The sequence below is a fragment of the Haliotis cracherodii genome, unplaced genomic scaffold (genome assembly GCF_022045235.1).
Source record: "Haliotis cracherodii isolate W230 unplaced genomic scaffold, xgHalCrac1.p SCAF_14, whole genome shotgun sequence".
NCBI classification, from domain to species: domain Eukaryota; kingdom Metazoa; phylum Mollusca; class Gastropoda; order Lepetellida; family Haliotidae; genus Haliotis; species Haliotis cracherodii.
Window position 1 is genome coordinate 26,185,683 of NW_027266269.1, and position 20,759 is coordinate 26,206,441.

At 43.9% G+C, this 20,759-nt stretch overlaps 1 protein-coding gene across 1 annotated transcript in view; it reads left to right on the top strand.

The window, feature by feature from the left end:
• Positions 1 to 318: 318 nt before the first annotated feature.
• The window catches only part of LOC139461146 (uncharacterized), an 86,441-nt gene continuing 66,000 nt past the window's right edge, over positions 319 to 20,759 (top strand). The window contains exon 1 of the mRNA XM_071242694.1: positions 319 to 643. The gene's annotated coding sequence lies outside the window, so the exon portion shown is untranslated. The remainder of the gene's footprint in view (positions 644 to 20,759) is intronic.

Genomic DNA, 20,759 nt, shown 5'->3' on the forward strand with positions numbered 1-20,759 from the left:
CGTCCACGAATTTTGATTTAAAAAATCTTCAAAATCGAGCCGACGTTAAGCGAAGTTTAACGCATCGGAAAACACAACAACATTCAACAGGGCTATCTGAACAAATTACATGATCCTTATCTCGAAAAAAATACAACAGACCACGCATGCCTTCAGCTTACCGTCAATCAGACTGCACTCGCATAACGCACGGAACAATAAAGGACTATTTTATTGAGTCAAATCTCCCCAGGCGAATCGATACTGTGAGCTATGCGAGTTATTCGTCTTCGTATGCTCTACTTCCTCTCGCGCACAACTTCAACCCTCCGTGGAAAGTGTTCGTGCTGTTTGTTGTCGTTTGTCGTCTGTCCAAATCATGTCGTCTGCGCGCCTGACAGCAGACGTGAGTTGATGTAAACACCGCCTCCAGGTTCTGTACGTGATATATCACCCCTGTTGCTGACGGCTGGACGTTGTCCGTGTTAAACTGACCGTTCTGACTTACTGAAGCCCTGTCAAGTAGATGGATATACAGTGACCCTTTGCTACTGTGACTAATGAACTTAGCGTACACTATCCGTGTAGTATTTCACGAGTAACATTTTCTGTGATCACCGGAGCCTGGCGCAACTGTCTTCAAATCACCACGCCCACGTTTGAGGTGAGTGGGTTTCAAAATTAGATGAGATTCTTTTATTAAATCGTCAAAGTTTACATTCTCAAGTCTTTTAGTCTTATAGTGTACCATCACTATGCTTATACGATTTAATAGTCTAGTAACACTATACGTTTAAACAATAAACAATTATTTCCAGTAATAGGTCGAACGAAATGATATCATGATAGATTTTATATTTTTTTATGAAAGAAGAGATTTGTACGCGTTATGTTGTGCCTGATCAGGTTACACGTCTTATGAATATTCTAGTTCCAAGAAATCAGATATTTAATGTCATTTATGCAGTAGAAACGCGGCGCAGTAGTCCAACTGAACAGTCAATATATACACTGATATAATATACAAAACATTATACACACTAAATTCCATAAGGTCGGCGTTGCGTTAATGTGAAGTCAAAAACCCAAACCAGTTTTAAGGTGTGAGGACATGGCGATAACAATCAAGACGACAACATGGCCTTCGGCTTCAGACATAGGAACCATCCCCAGGCATGACGCATGTACCGCGGTCAAATCATTTAATATCTATTTTTGAAGTTCAGTGCACAACTCGATGCAAGTTGTCAATCATTCGACACAATACATTTCTATATATCACGGCAGTCCCTTTCTACTTGTTCACAAAGCTTGCATTGTGCGAGATTGCAGTGCATGCTTATTACATGCTCCGAACCGTGCTTCAGCGCTTGATTGACATGCACGAGTTTCACATGGACATAATGATGTCAGTTTCACATTATGTCGTTGTCAATAGCGGTGGGTTTTTAAATCGGTTTTTGCTGAGTTGATACTTTGCATGTTTTTTTTCGTTTTATGTCACAGTCAGTGACAGATTCCAGTTGGCAATCTAAGCGTCTGGATCGGGGAAAGGTGAACTGGGTTTAATTTTGTTTGTTTGTTGTTTAACGCCGCACTCAGCAATATTCCAGCTATATGACGGCGGTCTGTAAATAATCGAGTCTGGACCAGACAATCCACATCCCGTTAGTCTCCTTTTACGACAAGCATAGTCTCCCTTTACGGCAAGAATGGGTTGCTGAAGACCTAGTCTACCCCGGATCTTCACGGGTCGAACTGGGTTTAACGTCGCGTCGATTATTGAACTTATACAGCGACGTGCATGTTTGAAAATAAAATTCAGTTCTTTAGCTTTGCAAAATTAATGCTGATCTCAAACCAAAATCCCAGAAAGGAAAGACTTCCGCCCGTATCTCCCTCCAAATGTTTTATATGTATGCATTGCCGCTCAATCCTAATTATATTTTTTAGAGGGATACGGGTTTAAGTCTTACCCCCAGAAATAAAGTCATCTGATAGAAAAACTATACCTAAAACATAATAAGTAAAATCCAAATGGAGCCCTGAACAATATTTAATATAGAGCTGAGGCAATCTAGATTTGAGTTGGATTAAATTTTAATATATTCTCATGGGTCTGGGAGACAGACTTCATCTGTAACTGTGTAGAGTGATTGCAATATGCAATATGACATGCTATGACAACATGCCCAGATGTACATATCCCGTGATTGACAGCTGTCTGACAGGGGAATGTAAACACGCTTGATTGTGATTTCATCAGTATTGGATCACGGTATCGCCACACACGTGTTGTTACAGTGCGGGGAATGCGAAACACGCATTCCCGGTAGCCGCGCCGATGTTCAAGGTGACTGGGTTCTGTCTACTTGAATTGAGAAGACAGGTGGCGGCCCATTTCTCGAAGGCTGCGATTGGAGCTCGGTGTCAAATGAAACCAAATATCAGACAATACGAAGTTTGTGTGTGAGGTGAAATTAAGTCATGCAGAAATCAAGAGAATATGTTGATTTCGGAAGTAGACGCGCAACACTGGTAATCAAGTTGTCTGTCTCACTATCCCTGAACCACATTTATTCACTTCCACCCAGCCCTTACTGAAATACTATCCTATAGCCCGTACTGAAGCAAGTCAGCATCATGAATGTGGTTTGGTTTGGTTTGTTGTTTAACGTCGCACTCAGCAATATTCAAGCTATATGGCGGCGGTCTGTAAATAATCGAGTCTGGACCAGACAATCCAGAGATTAATATCATGAGCTTATATGAGTTTATATGTAGCTGTTTGTTTAAGTCAAAATCATGTTTATTCAGAGACTTAGCGTAGGTTTAGTAACACAAATCTTACGACCCTCTATCGTAGAACCGTCGCCGTAAAACGAAGTATAAGAAGAAAGACGTCGACTCTACTGAGTGATAGATCCCCCCCCACACACACACACACCTTCTCCAATGTCGTGTAGATACTCACTAACCCAAATCTGCACCATTCATCAGGTCCTCTGTCACACTCCGGAAGTAGGAAATTGAGCCTTTTTTCGCAAGCGGAGACATCCAAGGGAGATAACTATGCCCTTTACGTCAGTGATTCCAGCGGCCGACGCTAATGAACGCCCTCAGAGGGCTTCTTCGCAAGGTGATGCATGTCGTTATCACGTGTCTTTGAAGTTAACTACCCCCCTCCTCGTACAAAGGCAACAGATTGCCAGTGACACGCTTTTATTATCGTTATCCGTCACGAATCTCGTTCCTGGTGGAGAAGGCCTCCAATATTTCCAGTAGCTCGTGCGGCACACAAACAGTGCACTTACCACCCTTTGTCGCCGGGACAGAGATTGGAGGACAATTTCGATCACAGATTTTAGGAATAATTCCCCCCGGCGACATTCAGCGTTAGGAATGACATTTGTGGACAAAAGTGGGGTGATTTATGACCCTTAGGTAGCTCCGTACATCAAAGAGAAGCTAGAACTGAAGCAGACGCGAGCCCGCTATCTAAGTTTGGTCTAATGGCCGAAATCGGGCTATCTATTAAGCGTTACGTTGGTTGCCTCTAAAATGTCGCATGTCGCCATGGTTCAGTGAGGCGGGCACAGGTGGCCCTGTCGTCTATGGCGTCGAGGTTCACCTCGATTAATGTTCTAGTGAGTGAGAATGGTTTTTCGCCGCTTTTAGCAATATTCTAGCAATATTCTAGCAAAATCATGACGGGGGACACCAGAAATGGGCTTCACACATTGCACCCATGTCGGGAATCGAACCCGGGTCTCGGGCGTGACGAGCGAACGCTTTAATCACTAGGCTACCCGACCACCCCCTATTAATTTTCTAGGTTTGTCAGCACCATACCCGTGCTTGTGGGTTTCGCCAAAGTGGTAAACGTCTGAGACCTGCATCACTTCGCGCTTTCCTCCCACATTAAGCTGACACGCCGTGATATAACTGGAATAATGTTAAAAGCGGCGTTAAATGAACTTTTCAGTCATTTTAATAATAATCAACGCTAACGCGCTCGGAAACATTCCTGCCGCCCTGAAGCCACTCAATATATCCTTCATATATGTGAGATGAGGTTTAAGATTAGTGAACTTATATAGCGACGTGCATACATGTGTGTGTGGCTGCTTGTACTAGACCGGACTCATGCCGATTTATAGTGCTAGCTCACTGAGATACCATGCCGCAGCTTTATAGCACACCTCACTCAAACACAGTATACTGACTCCGAGCCGACCAGTCCATTTTAGCCCCTTAATGCCGCGCGCCAGACAGGGAAACAACAAGTACCATCTTTTAACGTCTTTTGGTATGACGCGGCCGGGAATCGAACCACCGACATCCCGCTCTCAGGGCAGACGCTCTATCACTAGACCACGGACTGAGTGAGTGAGTGAGTATGGTTTTAAGCCGCTTTTAGCAATATTCCAGCAATAGCACGACGGGGGACACCAGCAATTGGCTTCACAAATTGTACCCATGTCGGGAATCGAACACGGGCCTTGGCGTGACCGCCCCACTACTCGCCCACAGAAGCAATTGCAGTACATATTTTATACGTCCACAGTGTGGTAGGTCATCTATAACACCACGCTATGTCAAATGTCAATATAATTTGTGGTGCAACATTTTAGTTATTTCGTTGTAAGTTTCCCAAACAAAAACCCTTTGAGAAAAGGGCACGACTGAAAGGTCACCAATGGGAAGCTATTATAGACTTTAACAGGGCAATTTTCCTTTCACTTTTGGAGCCGTGTTTTTTTGTAAAGTGAGCTGACTAACGCAGTTTGATCACGTGACACGGGAAGTTGTGTATTTTAAATTGTGATATTTGTCTAGACGAGACAAACAACCGCTAATCGTTGGTCGGCCCGCAGCGCAAGGGCTGACAACGGTGGTCCATTAACGTACAGCGGGGGCGGTCGGGTAGCCTAGTGGTTAAAGCGTTCGCTTGTCACGCCGAAGACCCGGGTTCGATTCCCGACATGGGTACATTGTGTGATGCCCATTTCTGGTGTCCCCCGCCGTGATATTGCTGGAATATTGCTAAAAGCGGCGTAAAACCATACTCACTCCACTCCTCCCACATTAAGCTGACACGCCGTGATATAACTGGAATATTGTTAAAAGCGGCGTTAAACCCAACTCACTCACTCACTCAATAACTTCAATGTCTGCGTTCTTTATTCGACGTCGAGCATGAAGCCGAGAGGATGACAAACCCTGATCAAGACAGGTTGGAGCCTTCAGACCGTGGATAATAGGGCCATTAACTATCTGTTATCCATAAACTTCAGCCTAAATGATAAAACCAGTCTCACCACAATCTCCTGATCAGAAAATATATTCCCAGTAAAGTCAAGTCAATACAATACCCACTTGTGACATCCTAATTCCGTGTTCATCTTTTACCCCATTTCAAAGCAACGAAACGGCCGCTTTTTTGTATTCAACGTTGACACGTTCGTCACATTGCATGCCTTCTGTCGCCATTGAATTCGTTTATTTCTGGAAGGTCGCGCCCTCCGCGGTAGATATCATCTTATATACTGGCAGACTAGCCAATACTTTTCTCGGGTTTCCGCAATGGCAACTGGCTTTCTGATCGCTCCCGCAAGGATGAGTTACCGCCAACAATAGGAAAGCTTCTCAAGTGACATTCCCATGAGTGATCACGTTTCCGGTAGCCGTATGTCGACCTGACTTCCATTGTCGTAAAATGACGTTAGAAGAATGTCGTGATGATTTCTATCGCTTGTTACTTTTATCAAAGTAATGTTGTACGGAGCACTGTCTGACACTGAATTCCTGTGTTAATATCGCTATTGATGGCGGTTGTTGATGATCACATGATATGAATCGTACGTCACTTGAAATCGACACAGACAACTGACAGCTTTGACGGTGAAATATGTATTGTGTTGTGTGATAAGCATTTCACCGACAGGGAAATTGCTTTGATGTTTGTGGTATCCGTTGTATTATAGGAGGCTGTATTATCTATTGTGAAGGTGGGATATTAACAGTTGTGCGGATTGACGCGCAACATGACACATTGTGCCTCGTAACCTGGCTAAAAAAACGGTCTTTGATTAAACGATGGCTGAAACTGTGAAACTATAAACTTATATTATTCTCATGTAATAAGACCGACACGTGGTTTTGTGGACCACCTCCGTGGTCTAGTGGTAGAACATCCGCCCGGAGAGCGAAAGGTTGGCGCTGCGATTCAAAGGACGTTGAAAAATGGTACTTGTTGTTACCCTGCCTGGCGCTCGGCATTAAGGGGCTAAAACAAGGACATCGGCTCGGAGTCAGTACACTGTGTCTGAGTGGGATATTCATGTTAAACTGCGGCATGGTTTATCTGTCAAACGGTACTAGTCCAAGCAGCTACACAGGCGTGCATGCAGGGTGCAATATAAGTGCATTAATCTTAAACGCGACGTTAAACCCCATTTCACTTTACCTCAGCTCACTTCTCTTTAGGATAAACGATGTACAGCTCGGTTTTCGAAAAGAAACTTACATCAAACATACTGGAAAGACAAAAAAACCTTCCTCACAATTCCTTGCCAACCGTGTTGTCTATTCACCCAGGCGATACATCCGAGATATATATATATATATACATGTAGAGAGGTAGGACAACCTCGGGTTGTTGTGTATAATAATGTACAGAATGTTAGTTTTATACACATGTACAGGGCGCTGATGTGTACGCATGTACAGTTTAACAAACTCGCCTCACAATCTGCCGCGAAAAGCTGTGTGACTGATGTTAAGCTTTTCGTGCTGCAGGCGATTTTACTCGACATGGCTGCCGTTTTGTTGTAAATTTATTCAATTCAACGTTAGTCATGCCAGTGAATCCAACCATACCAGGCAGGTGTTTATTCGATCTATTTGTTTGTTGTGTAGCATGTAGGTATATAATTACTTACCTAGCTGCTTAGGAACCCACTAAGTGATGTTTGGGTAAATTTGTCGAAAAACCAATTGCGTGTGTTAAAAAAAGTATTTAAAATGAAACCTTTCTCGAACAAAACTGGTGTTGAATAATAGATCATAGTTAATGAAAACTTGACGCTGGAGCTGGAATATGACATTATGTTTTCGTTGAATCATGTACGGTCATATCAGATGACAAATATGTTTTAAAGAATCATGCTTTAAAATCTGAACATTGCAATGATGTAGAGTGAGTGAGGGAGTTGTGTTTAATGCCGTGACATCATTTGAATCAAGGCGTGTCAGCACATGTGGTGCTGACAAACCTAGGAACACAATCAGGGTGAACCGGGATTCGAACCCGCGAACGTAGGTTTATGACACATCTTAGGGACACAACTTTTCAGAGGTAATTTCGGCTCCTTAGACAATTCACAAATCTGAAGTCGCAGATTGACTCTAGTTAGATGAGTGGCTGTGTCCTTAGAGTTCCTGTGGTTTCGGTCCTGTCCCACAACTGAAGCACATGTAGCACATGTGGTGTCACCGTTGGCAAGTGACTTTGTTCGTATACTTCATTTTACCCAGCAGTGAATGGGTACCCGGTAGGATGAAATGGTAGTGTTACTGTTAACCTTCATCACGGACAGATTTTGTGGTATGTACTCCCCAGGGAGCTGAGAGTAAAAGTCGAGTGCACACTCATTCATTAACCTTCCCAACGGACAGCTTGTGTGGTATATACTCCCCAGGGAGCTGAGAATATAAATCGAGTGCATACTGATTCATTAACCATCCTCACGGCAGCTTGTGTGGTATATACTCCCCGGGGAGCTGAGAATATATATCGAGTGCACACTCATTCATTACCCTTCCTCGCAGAAAGCTTGTGTGGTATGTGATCCCCAGGGAGCTGAGAATATATATCGAGTGCACACTGACCGGGGTTCTAATGATGTAGCACCGTGAGCATTCACTGGGTGAATAGAGCTTATTATTTACATAGCCAACTCGTGATAAATTGAACACATATTACGACAATCAATATATTGAGACAATCAATAAACAATATATGTCAAGTATGTAGAATCCCTACGCTGCACGTATCTTCCGAGGATGGGATTAGCTTTTCAATGACTGATTTCAACGCGCGTGGCCCGAGGGCCTACGTTTTAAAGGTCGACTTTACGACAATAGAGACTTTACGACAATACCTCTTGACGGTTTATGACGTGTAATCGCGGATTTACGATGTTGTCTTCTTGGCGCGACTTCAGGTCGCAGTTGACAGAAATACAACAACATCAAAGCATGGTGCGTATTGGATCCTGGACAAAGTAAACTTAAGTTTACATAATATGGTAGCAAGTTTGAGAATGTGAGCATTTTGTGTTTTATATCAACCGAAAAGCTCTTATGAGGCCAACTGTTCGGAGGTCACGTGGACTGTATATTGCTAAATATACACCTGGATAAAATGAAGCACCATTCCTTGTTTATTTTTCATGTTTTCTTTGTATCCTTTGTATCTATATGACCTTGACCTTATTTGGTTTGTTTGTTGTTTAACGGGCGGTCGGGTAGCCTAGTGGTTAAAGCGGTCGCTCGTCACGCCAAAGACCCGGGTTCGATTCCCGACATGGGTACAATGTGTGAAGCCCATTTCTGGTGTCCCCCGCCGTGATATTGCTGGAATATTGCTAAAACCATACTTAGTCAGTCAGCCAGTTGTTGTTTAACGCTGCACTCAGAAATAGTCCAGCTATATGACGTTTGTAAATAATCGAGTCTGGACCAGACAATCAAGTGATTGACATGATGACCATCGATACACGCAATTGGGATAAGATGACATGCATCAACCAAGTCTGCGAGCCTGACCACCCGATCCCGTTAGTCGCCTCTTAAGACAGGAATGCTCTGCTGAAGACCAAGACCCCGGATCTTCACTGGTGCTCAAATAGTAAAAGATAATTGGTATCACGACATGATTTTGTGTACCACGAGAGCGACAGTGGAATGGTCTAGCGGTTTAAGCGTTCGCAGGTCACGCCAATTCCCCCACATGCGTTGAATATGTGGATCGCCCCGATTATGTTTCTAGGTTTGTCAGCACCATACCCGTGCTCGTGGGTTTCACCGAAGTGGTAAACGTCTGAGACCTGCATCACTTCGGGCTTTGCTCCCACATAAAGCTGACACGCCGCGATATAACTGGAATACTGTTAAAAGCGGCGTTAAACCCAACTCACTCACTCACTTAATATGTGGAACCAATTTTTGGTGTCCGCTATTGCTTAAAAATCGGCGTACAACTTCACCCACTCACTATAACGATTCTTTTAAACCTAAATCGGTGATCTGCACTTGGGTTAGTGATCGAGCAAAAACTGAAATCGATCAAAAACAATCCAATTCTGGTATGGATCATAAAACTGTCCGCCGGAAATATCCGATGTTGCTCGGTCATATTTTCGAACCTTACACCAGTCACAAAGCATTATTGGATTTCAAGATTGTCAGCGTATCTCAGATCCACACGGCTGCCGAGTGTTTCAACATTTCAACTGAATCCGTATAAACCCTTCGGTAAACATAATCAACCCCGAGAGGGCCTCTATGTTGACGAACCCACCTCAGCTGCTATCGACACCTATGTTGATATGACAGCTGAGAGCGTGCCTGACCCCCACCTGTCAGCAAGGTGCTCGTTCACCCCCCAAATCAATAACAAGGGACACTATCCTTCTGTATTCCGTTCTACTGTAAAGTGTTACACAGGATCGGGGATGTGACTATTGATATTATCAATAACCCTGATTATGACTATGGAAATAGCTGTTACATTTATCTTTTGCGCGATTTCGAGTTATATATACAGAGTTTGGGCGGAGGAATATCTCCACATAGAACTATATCAGGTAGACTAACATTTACTCCCTGAAATGATACTATATAATTTTTGGGGGGTTAATTCTGCTTCTAATATAATATATAATTAAATGAATACAGAGAACTTAATTTAAAGGTGAGATGAGATGAAATTGAGTTTAACGTCGCGTCCAAGATTATTGCACTTATATAGCGACTTGCATGCACGCGTGTGTGTGTGTGTGTGTGTGTGTGTGTGGCCGCTTTTATTAGTAGTGATAGTAGATTCCGATTTATAGTGCAAGCCCATGTCGCAGTTTAACATGAATACCCCACTCAGACACAGTATACTGACTCCGAGCCGACCAGTCCTTGTTTTAGCCCCTTAATACCGAGCGCCAGACAGGGAAACAACAAGTTCCATCTTTTATCGTATTTTGGTATGACAGGCCGGGGATAGAACCCCGGACCTTCCGCTCTCCGGGCGGACGCTCTACTACTAGAGGCGATAGGCGGTCCCTAATCTAAAGGGACTGTTGGGTAGCCTAGTTGTTAAAGCGTTCGTTCGTCCGCGCGCACAAACAAACACGGTGAGGGTGATAGGGCAATGGTATTGTACTTCGTGACTCGGCCAGAATCTCTACATTTTGCGCCGATAGTTCTCGGAACTGGCCCTTAAAACAACGCATTTTAAGGCTTCGTTAACGACCTTCCAATAAACTACCGTTGTTATTTTAACCCGGCCATGTAGTGTTATCACGGTGGCGCTGGTGGTCGTCTACATTCTTCCTTAATCTCCCCCAAACGTCGACAGTTTAACAGTCTGAATAGCACAACTTGCTGAGATGACTGTGTCAGGCATGTTCCCCGTGTGCAGGAACAAGCTGTTCTCGGTCCTTTGAAGGAACACCTTGATATGTGCACCGCAATCACCACCGACGCACGTGGCGTGTTCCACACGAGGTGAATTATTCCACATCAAGAGACGCCAGATAACACATGTGATACCGTGCGATATAAACATTTGCATATGAATTCCTCGTTGTGAGAACCACACGGCTTTTATCTAGGGTACCAAATTACTAAGTGCCCTTGGCAGGCAATTTAGGAAAACTAAAAGTTATTTTGTTGAAAATGGGATTTTTTTGCAAAAAGAAAAGATAGTTTAAGACTGTAACGTCTTACGGTGACGAGAAGTGACGTGTAATCTGGTGAGTAAAAGTGACGTTTAATCTGTGACAAGAAGTGACGTGTAATCTGGTGACTAGAAGTGACGTGTAATCTGGTGACGAGAAGTGACGTGTAATCTGGTGAGTAAAAGTGACGTGTAATCTGGTGAGTAAAAGTGACGTTTAATCTGTGACAAGACGTGATGTGTAATCTGGTGACAAGACGTGATGTGTAATCTGGTGACGAGAAGTGACGTGTAATCTGGTGACTAGAAGTGACGTGTAATCTGTGACAATAAGTGACGTGTAATCTTGTGACTAGAAGTGACGTGTAATCTGTGACTAGAAGTGAAGTGTCATTTGGTGACAAGAAGTGACGTGTAACTGAGTCGAGTGGCGGCGTGGACTGTTGTTCATGATGTCAACCGTATGAAACCATGTTTCTCGTGCTCTCTGGGGTTCACCTTAGTGGTAAACGCCTGAGACCAACATCACTTCCGGTCACAACGCGCCTTCATCAATCTGAAAACATATTTAGGGCACGGGTTGCCAGTCGTCTAAGGCGCCGCAATTCGCTGTTCCTTCCACATTAAGCTGACACATCGTGATATAACTGGAATACTGTTAAAAGTGGCGTTTAACCCAACTCACTCACACACTGAAAACATATTCTGTTCAAAGCGGCGTTAAACCCCGCTCACTCACTCGCCCAGCGTTAAAGACTGCAGCAAGGTATGCTCAGCCGGCGTGGTATAGCTTTACCCTAGTTAATGGATCAGTAAGCTTTCAAATTAAATTCTCTACTCCCTGGGGAATACACAACCCAAAGCAGCAGAATATCGTGCAGCTAATGATCTGAAGATTGAGTTAATGAGTCGAAGACAGATGAACGTCGGTAGTTTCGAAGTCAATATAGAACCTTCTCATGAATAATCAATGCCAAATTCCACTTTTCCTCAGAAGAAATAACTCAGATAGTACCATTGTTATATAGGCCTGATACCCCGACTGCACAGGTCAATGAATTATCGATTTTTATACTCTCTAAAATTAATCATTGATCCCAAGTCAAGACGCTGTGTTTACCAAACATGTCCATAAAACTAAATAACTTGGCTCCAAATCCGACGACTGGAATCCTCTTCTAATCACTCCTAAACCGCATCACGTGACCCAACGCCTCGTCAATCCCACCCGACTGGCAAGTTATTTCAGAATGAACAAACGTGTCATCAAAATTCCTTTTCCACCCAGAAACCCTACCCCCGAGCAACCGAGACACAGCTCATAAATCTACCCGTTTAACGTCCTTTGTTTACATGGACATCAACAAGCGACTCAAAGGGCAGTGATCATAAACTGTCGCGCCGCTATAGGAAGATTGGGTTTCGTAACAGGATAAGCCATCCGGTAGGCCGTTGTAATTTGGGGACAATTTATTGCATGTTTGTTCTCCGATGGAGGAAACACTACATGCGTGATTTATTTTCTAAGAATGTTTCTCTTTGCCTTGGAAATAATACTCCGCTTGCCACGCCTTTGTGAGTGGTAGTATTGTCGACTTTTATTTCCGCGTCGATGGCTGACTTCGTGTCCGAGACAATATTTGAACTGCTAATGTCAATGCTTACGTTCAACGTACGTTGCATTTCCATGGCGTGTGTAAATGTCATTGAATTCCAGGAAGGAAGACGTCGTGGATTAGGGAAGGGTGACATAGACACCGGGAATAAAGTTAACCTATCCCGTATTTTCGTGCATTCTGGTTTTGAAATATGTATATAAACATTGATAAACACCATGGATGCCGCTGGTAACTTGGGTGAGGTGAAATGGGGTTTAAGTTGAGGAGAGGTGAAATGGGGTTTAAAGTGAGGTGAAGTGAAATGAGGTTTAAGGTGAGGTGAAGTAAAATGTGGTTTAAGATGAGGTGAAGTAAAATGGGGTTTAAGGTGAGGTGAAGTGAAATGGGGCTTAAGGTGAGGTGAGGTGAACTGGGGTTAAAGGTGAGGTGAACGGGGGTTTGAGGTGAGGTAAAATGGGGTTGAAGGTGGGGTAAAATGGGGTTGAAGGTGAGGTGAACTAGAATTTAAGGTGATGTGAACTGGGGTTAAAGGTGGAGTGAGGTGAAATCGGGTTTAACGACGTGCATGCACGTGTGTGTGTGTAGCTGCTTGCGCTAGTCCGGTTTTTATAGGTATAAATGCCCATGGACACCCCACTCACTCAATAATCTGACAACAAGCAGACTACTATCTGTGCAGAACACTATCTGTGCGTGTGTACGTGCGTGTGCGTGCGTGTGCGCGCGTTCGTCTCCCCCGCAGAGATATTGCTGACATATTGCCATACCCACTCACTCTTATTGTTAACTTTATTATGACGTCAAGAAATAAGAAATATATATTTAGGTTTTAGATTCCCATTTTCGAGGTGCGTGTTTTACATTGACTGGGATCACTGTGTCTCCATGTGGCTTATACAAAGCGGTGTGATGAGATTTGTCCGATCAATCCTCTTGTCATATGCTGTAGTTGGACGCCAATTTGTTTCACTATAGATAAAGTGTCAAAACTAAAACGATTTGAGATAGGACCCAACTTGTACGGCTCAAATAAATGTCAATTGTAATTGCGATTATTGATAAAGTCTGCCCTATCAGGTGACATCTATACAACATAACCAAAGCGCAACCATACGCGGACTCACAAATGGGACCAGCGTTTAAACATATAAAACTGTGAAATAAAGTTTAATACAGAAAAATAGTCTCATCACTAATTGCTACGTCGTAATGTTAGAGGTAGTCACCGAACTCTCATAACAAGCGCTGCTTACCTTTTCGCTCTATCTTCGGTTCACACTTGTTTTCTTCACGCAAATCTTGATTGTTATTTTACACTGATTTTCTGAGTATAACGGGAGTTCCATTGTAACGTAGTTTGTCCACGTGTTCCTTCGGGGCTGCGAGCCTTTGAGAAGCGATCAATGGCTTCCTTTAATCATATTCATTTTTGTATATTCGTGGTATAAATCCCCATAAGAACCACAATAATAATAATAATAATAATAATAATAGTATTATGATTATTATTATTATTATCTTGTTCTTCTTTGTTAAGTCTATTGAAATAATATATATCATCAAATTATCTGTCCTTTTTGACACTAATGTGATTGACAAGATGTGGGAAAAACATGGCAGACATGCGAACCTCGCTTACGAAATGTCACGCTTGCATCCCAAGTACCAAGTTGTTAGACTCCCCATTGTTCTCGGTGTCTTAGGATTGGTACCCCCCAATATGTTGCATGACGTGGGGAGAGTACCCGGGTTTGCTCCATTTGTTGGTTTGCTACACTATTATTTTATTATTATAATAATGATGATGATGATGATGATGATGATGATGATGATGATATAGAAAGAAATATGTGCCCTTAGAGTGACAACAGTGTTTAATATTTAAGTTGACATAAAATGAATTGCCTTTTTTCTGCCTTCAAACCCCAGGAAAACCCATGTCGTAACGAGTGTGTACAAAAACGATAAAGTGGGATAAGCACACCGACAATATTTGATAACGTGCATTCATTTAAATTACAAATACACCGAATTGAGTCAAATCAACCTCTCTAAATGCATAGGTGAACTCCCTAAATGCAGGGCTGAAATCCTATCCGATTTCGGTATTACCCAAACTGAAGGGAACATCGACATAAAATAAACGAAAAAAAGGACAACGTGTTTTTATTATTGGAAAAGACCTAAACAGCAATGCTGCGTGTTTTTGACATAACTCTTAATTGCCAGTTTGATTACTGGGATCCCACGCGACGATTCCTTATCATAATAATTCTCGTATCGATGATATCATCAAGAATTATTGCCTTTTTATTACCGCCCGGGAATCAACAGGCAAAGAATGTAGGGTGTCTTTACTGCATTGAAAAACCGTGATCTTCGACCAGAAAGGCTCGAGACACCGGGGTTAAGCCGTCTCGGGGCGCTGATTGGACAAAAGCTTTCAAAGATGGCGACCGTGGCGTGCACTAGGCTAATATTATGAAGTGTTTTGAATAAATGCTATTCAGCCCTACTAATAAAGAGAGCGAGTTATGACATAAAGCGTGCATTGAGGTGGGGGTCGGCCGAGGTCGAAGATAAAATGTAAAACTGGAAAAGATTTACTTTGTAGCCTCGTAGCCTATTGAATTGGGAACAGTCGCGGCAGCAAGCACGGGTCACATTTTGTGTATAGAGTGACGTTACATGATTAGGGTGGATATGTCGGACATAAAAGAACAATGAAAAATTTCAGATTGGAAATTTGAAAAGACCCGACGAAAGAACATGATTTCCTTTTTCGTTTTGTTGTAACAAATGTTGCAAGTCGTAATTACTTCTGTGAGGCTTTGCTTATTGTTGCTGGATGAGAGTGATTGTTCATTCTTGCCATTCAAAGCAATTGTGTTCCATTATTCTCTTTGATGATCAACCAGTGGTTGGGTGATTCGTCATCGGCTGGCATTCCTTGTTTGTTCCAATAGGAATAAATGAATAATTTTATTTAATAGTAGGGTTCTATTTATGAAGATATTGAGAACATGTCCGTTTGTTTCATGACGCTCAAGACCCTCCTTGACTAATGTGGCTTTTCTCAGTGACCCACCAATTCTAAATTACGGGGGCCACGGGTGGCCCAATCGTCCAAGGCGCCGCGATTCGCTGTGCTGAGTTGCGTCCCGTGGACACGCCAGAAACCAATGATTGTGGGTTCGAATCCCGGTTCGCCCCGATTATGTTTCTAGGTTTGTCAGCACCCTACCCGTGCTCGTGGGTTCCACCGAAGTTGTTAACGTCCTTGACCTGCATCACTTCGGGCTTTCGCCGTGATATAACTGTAATACTGTTAAAAGCGGCGTTAAACCCAACTCACACACTCACTCTGAATTACGACCACCCACGTAATAACATACTGAACCATCCCCCCTTTGTCAGTGCCCTACCTCCTTCACCCCCACACTGTCTCCTCTGGTCCAGACTGCCTCCGTGGTCTAGTGGTGGAGCGTCCGCCCGGAAAGCGGAAGGTCCGGGGTTCGATTCCCGGCCGCGTAATACCAAAAGACATTAAAAGATGGTACTTGTTGTTACCCTGTCTGGCGCTCGGCATTAAGGGGCTAAAACAAGGACAGGTCGGCTCGGAGTCAGTAAGTATACTGTGTCTGAGTGGGGTATTCATGTTAAACTGCGGCATGGTATCTCAGTGGGCTAGCACTATAAATCTGCATCAGTCCGGACTAGTACAAGCAGCCACACACACAAACACACGTACATGCACGTCGCTATATAAGTGCAATAATCTTGGACGCGACGTTAAAACCCATTTACACCTCACCTCGTCTTTGTCAGTGCCCTACCTCCTTCACCCCCACACTGTCTCCCCTGGTCCAACCGCCCCCAGTCCCTCCCTGCCCCCACATCCCTTCCATCTATCCAAGGGGAGGGGGTCGTTTTTATCATTCTGGCAACTATGTTCTCGCCTTTTGGTAGAGAAAAAAAAGATGTGCATTTAGAACTTTTGGACCTTTGTAAATTACTTGTTTCCACTAATCCCTAACTTTACCACTCCCTGATGTTATGTATATATTTTGTCAAGCATGCATTGAGGTATTTTTTTCAAATTATTTATTTTTTAAACAAATATCCCAACCCTATTCTCTCATACAGATCCTTGAAGCAAAGATGTTCCTAGAGTCCCAGGCAGGACTCAAATGCTTTGATCAAAAGAATCTGAATCTGAAATTTCGGGAAATGAAGAGGTTCACCGGGGTTCTACTTTGTATGTTAACGGGCAGTTTAGCAAAGGAGTGAGTGAGTGAGTTGGGTTTTACGCCGCTTAATGTGGGAGGAAAGCCCGAAGTGATGCAGGTCTCAGACGTTTAACACTTCGGTGAAACCCACGAGCACGGGTATGGTGCTGACAAACCTAGAATCATAATCGGGGCGAACCGGGATTCGAACCCACATTCATAGGTTTCTGATGTGCCCAAGGGACGCAACTCTGCAGAGCGAATCGCGGCGCCTTAGACGACTGGGCCACCCGTGCCCCCGTTTAGTAAAAGACATCTTAAACAATTTTCATTTCAGATATTAGATGTTAGTCTCCTACCCAAACACATTTGAAAACGAATATTGTTTTGACCTGACCTCATCGACAAAAAGTTAATTGGTTTGCATTTGACGACCAGCAGTGACACATTTACTCCTGTTGAATGAATATTCACACGAGTCTTGTTGTACGTATCGGCTCATCCTCTCTGCTAAAACAGCAACAAAAGTGTCAGACCCTCTGTTATTGCTGAAACACGTGGCCCCAACAGCTGTTCTCGGCGTGGCGCGTCCAGCCCAACGTGAGGTCAGATGCCGGACAATGGTCGTAATGCCGGCCCGGTCATCCCTGACTACAGTTCCAGACAACGTATTTTCATGACGTGTAATTTACTGCCGGACCAAATGTCCAGTTAATCAGCAGGCACCGCTCGATTCATTCCGAAGACAAAGCGACTCGCGGTAGACTGGTCCGATGATGGAGTTCGGAGCACTGACCATTCATGCTTTACAGATGGGTCATTGTAAGCTGGTCGGCCCGCTGTCTGGGAGGATGAGCAGGGGGCGGAGAGGGGGGTGAGTTGTCAATTCCTGGCGGTCGTTAGGGGGGTAATTAGACTGACGGACGAGGCTTCTGCGGCTTGGGACAGACGGTGAGGGGTCGGAGGTGGCTGAGGGCGGTGGATGTGGGGGTGGGGGCCAGGGAGGGGGTTGTGTTTGATGGGTTTGGGTGGGAGGGTTGGAGGGGATGTGGTGGTGGTGGATGAGCTGGGGGGTTGAAAGCCAATGGCGGAAAGGGGATGGGGGGGGGGGGTGTGTGTTGGGGGTGGGGGGTGATAGTAGAGGGTGTGTGTGTGGTTGGCGTGGGTGCCGTAGGTCAGGGGAATGTGGTTGGTGTGGGGGTAGGGCGGGGGGTGGGGGTGTATGTGTTGTCGACGGATGCTGTCGGGTGGCGGAATGGTGGGGTGGGGGAGTTTCTAATGTGGTTGGTGTGTGGGGACAGCAGAGACAGAGACACAAATACAAATGGTAAATGAAGAGGTCAGAATGTCTTGTCGTCGAGTCTGGCATAGAGTAGAGATGATACGAGGTTTTAAAAGTGACGGGCAAGAGTTAGGTATGGATTAATGGATAGAAAATTGCATTATTCGTTTTGTAGTTCGGGGTCGGGGTGACGGGATTTCCGGGGGTTGTATACTGGGTGTTGAGACCAGCGGACCAGTCTATTAAATATCGTAATCATGATATGCACGTGCAAACCTTGTGTATCGCATCCACCACCCCGATATTGGGAAATGAACTCGACCATGAACGACGTATACTATAGGGGGGATTTTAGCTATCATTTTGTGAAAGATTAGGTAAAATGGATGATGAAAGCACATATCACGTTCATTACGTTTGCGTGTCATCTCCTAAGCATGATATAATTGTCCTGCCCGTAATGACAGCTGAATGATTTCTGTTGACTACATCAAACCCCAATCGCTCATACAGTTATTAGCAATTTGCTCCGACAGTGATCCTGACCAGGTAACCGAGCTGTGTGTAAATGGAAGACAATGTTCTATTGATTTCATTCGGAAACCCATGTAGTTGCAGATTAACTGTCCTGTGGGGTAATGTCACTTCCACCTCGCCGTCGCCTTGTCATCTGGAGGGGTTGTTTTACGCCGCACTCCGCAACTTTCCAGCTAGATGACGATGGTCTGTAAATAATCGAGCCTGAACCAGACAATCAAGTGATTGATATTATGAAAAGTGCTCCCCACCGCCGGGGTGCGATGACATCCAGTTGACCGTGTCACCAGACCCATTCTGTCGCCTCTTCGACAAGCATACTTGGATGCTTCCGATCTATTTTACCCCAAGTGCAATTGTTTGTTTATTTGTGGGGGGCACGGGTGGCCCAGTCGTCTGAGACGCCGCGATTCGCTGTGCAGGGTTGCGTCCCTTGGGCACGCCAGAAACCTATGATTGTGGGTTCGAATCCCGGTTCGCCCCGATTATGTTTCTAGGTTTGTCAGCACCATACCCGTGCTCGTGGGTTTCACCGAAGTGGTTAACGTCTGAGACCTGCATTACTTCGGGCTTTCCTCTCACATTAAACTGACACGCTGTGATATAACTGGAATACTGTTAAAAGCGGCGTTAAAACCCAACTCACTCACTCACTCTTTCGACAATTAAGAGTTGATCACAACTGCGACAGACAAAATCGTAATTGTGGGAACGTTTGCTTTGTCTAGTAGTGTACTAACAAAACAAGCACGCCCTTTGCGCGATGCATTATGCTATGCTGAACAATACATCGTCTGAAAGATGCATTTAGAAGTTGGTATGATAAACGTATCTATATGTATATATTATGAAAATATCTGTAGCTTCAAATAATCATCAATTCAAACAAATACACCCTATCCAGAATTCATTATTTTGAAATATTCAGAAATTAGTATTTGAACACCTGCTTTGTCATCTCAGAGCCATTTGTTAATGGCCAGACATTTAATATCTGTCCGTTCCATTGTCCACCACACAATGGGTTAATTGACCGTTGTCAACAAGTCAGATGTGACCATTGTCATGCCGTCACCGACTCACGCTCTGGACTTGACCAATCCCTTACACTCCAACTGGTTCTTGAAGTGGTTTGCGCAGCCAGTTAAGCCATTCAGCTTTTATTCGTTGGGCCAGTTGCCCAGCCAGTATTCCCTGTTGGCCAAGACCGACCACCGACTGACCAATGTCCGTGTTTGCTTGACCAAAGCTTTGGACGTTAGCTAATCTGTTTGAACATCCTTTCTCGCCTTTCACCACCCGACCTAGAAGGATCGGCTTGGTTGACCCTTTGCAAACAGAGATTTGAAAATGCTTAAATTTAATTAAATTTACAAATTAGGTCACAAAGGTCATTGCGTTGAAGGCTTTGAACACATTGGGGCATATGCACTGATGATCACAGTGCATGATTGTATTATGAGGGAAATCTTTGACGGACAAATGAGATTATCCCGTCATGTCTCGCTTTGTGAGCGGGTCTCCAATTTCAGTAATTAAAAGAGATCTTTAGATATGAGTCACGTCGAATGATGTAAATTAATTAGGCTTCTCTCAGTTTTAATTAAGATTAATTTTGCCCAATTAGGAGGAAATTAAAATTCAGTCTGCTTTTATTCAAATTAAGCGAGATTTACATCAATTAGGTTAGAATTCTACATCTTCTCAGACATGTCATTAGAATGCAATCTAGATTTGGCTGGCAAACTCTGACGAAGATGGATTTGACAATAATTACAAATTCTTCAAGTCCTATTCAAGAAATGAACGTGTGAAGAAATTTAACTTGCGCTGACTCGAATATCGAGGTGACTTCCATTGTCTTAAGTAAGAGGCACAAATCCATTTCAATCACAATAAGAAATCTCTGCTAAAAGAAGAGTCCATTGTACGATTCCAACTTTATCATAAGCATGTACATCACTATCATTTGCACCCGTGAAGATCAGGGGTAGAATAAGTCTCCAGCAACCCATGCTTGCCGTTAAAGGCGACTATGCTTGTCGTAAGAGGCGACTAACGGGATCGGGTGGTCAGACTCGCTGACTTGGTTGATGCATGTCATCGTATCCCAGTTGCGTGGATCGATGCTCATGATGTCAATCACTGGATTGTCT